The sequence below is a fragment of the Nicotiana tabacum genome, chromosome 18, assembly GCF_000715075.1.
Source record: "Nicotiana tabacum cultivar K326 chromosome 18, ASM71507v2, whole genome shotgun sequence".
In the NCBI taxonomy this organism is placed as follows: domain Eukaryota; kingdom Viridiplantae; phylum Streptophyta; class Magnoliopsida; order Solanales; family Solanaceae; genus Nicotiana; species Nicotiana tabacum.
Window position 1 is genome coordinate 93,076,755 of NC_134097.1, and position 1,629 is coordinate 93,078,383.

Genomic DNA, 1,629 nt, shown 5'->3' on the forward strand with positions numbered 1-1,629 from the left:
CATATTTTAATTATGCTTCGTATGTTTTGGTGTCAATACCACTTTCTATTGTGATTACGGCTGCTGGTGGTTGACGTATATGCCTCAAATCACTTGAACCACTCCTTGTTGGCAGTTCTAATAATCTTTAAATGGAGATATGCTCTCTTTAAGATTAAAAATATATACATACATACAAACATAAAGGTGAGCAAATCCATCAAATATATATAAAGTAGAGTTGTCTTAAATAGGAATGGCTGGATCCTTGGAACATAGGCTTCTATATGGATTATGGAATATCGCATACTTGTATTAATTCCATTTGAAATGACCATAACGCCCATTTTTATTTAGTCCTTTGCCATAGCGTATCCAACACAAATACTTAAAAAAAAATTAACTTGTGTCGGAGAATCGAATTCTTCTAGCTTCTCAATGGCTTCAGTTTCAATTTTGAAGGCACAATAACCTGCTTAAAAAATTCTCTTTTTTTCTTAAGCTCCTTATCGAGTCAAACTGTGTCACATAATTTAAGTAAAGATACACTAAAATTGAGCAACGGTGTCGTCCCGGCAGCTAACTTAATTAATTTTAACTAATGAAATTATGTTTGTTGGAGTATTATTTTTACGACGTTAACTGCCTAAGCATCCACATGCACAGTCTATGAACAGGAGTGTAGGGGGAATCCATTCTGTTGCTTGAAAATCATCACATGATACTAAGAAATCTTATCTTCTTTTGGTGATTCGTACATGACAACTTTTAGCACAACTAAATGTAGAGGGCTTAAAAGGCAAGAATATTAAGAGAACATGTGAGAAAAAGGTGGTCTTAGACCCACGATTCTGTGCCTTTTGAACCAACTAGTAATTTCAATTAGTGAAGAATAAAATGTAGGAATTTTTATGTCTAGTCACTCTCTTCGGCTCTTACTAAAGAAGCATAATAGTTAATGGTCCCTTCTCCATTCTCTTTTGCTTGTATTACAAGCTTCTTAGTTTCTTATTTTTTTATTTGAACTCACTTGAAAAAAATCAAACAAGAAAAGAAAAAGAATCAAGTCTGTCGTAGTATCTTTTACTGCTACTTCTATAACACTACGCCTCTGAAATACACTTCGGAGTTTCAAAGGTTGAAATTTCTTATGTTTCATTTCGGAGGCATCATATAAACAATACTTCCATATAAGCAGTTAATAAATCCTAAGCTTAAAACTAGTCCGAAAACCCAAACAATATTCCCAAATATAAACCAAATCATATGGTAGTTTTATCTAAAAATATTTCAGGCCAATACGTTTAAAAACATGACCCGGAACCGAATCCTATTGCAGCATAAAAAGGTTCCAACAATTGTTAAACTACCAAAATTGGAGCAGGGAGTCCGATTAGCCATCTTCCATATGAATATTCTTAGCTGACAGGACGAGCAAGAGTCAAGGAACTGAAATTGAAACACTACCAGTCGATGAATCTACCACAGTAGAAGATGAGCATCTAGTGGTTATCATTTTACAGCAGAATCACCTTGACAGTAGCACAACGAAAGAACAGGTGTGGAAAAAAGATTTGCTAGGTTAAAAGAGCTCTCCCCTGAGCCACATTGCTGTAATCAGCTGAAATAACAAAATACAACTCATTTGAA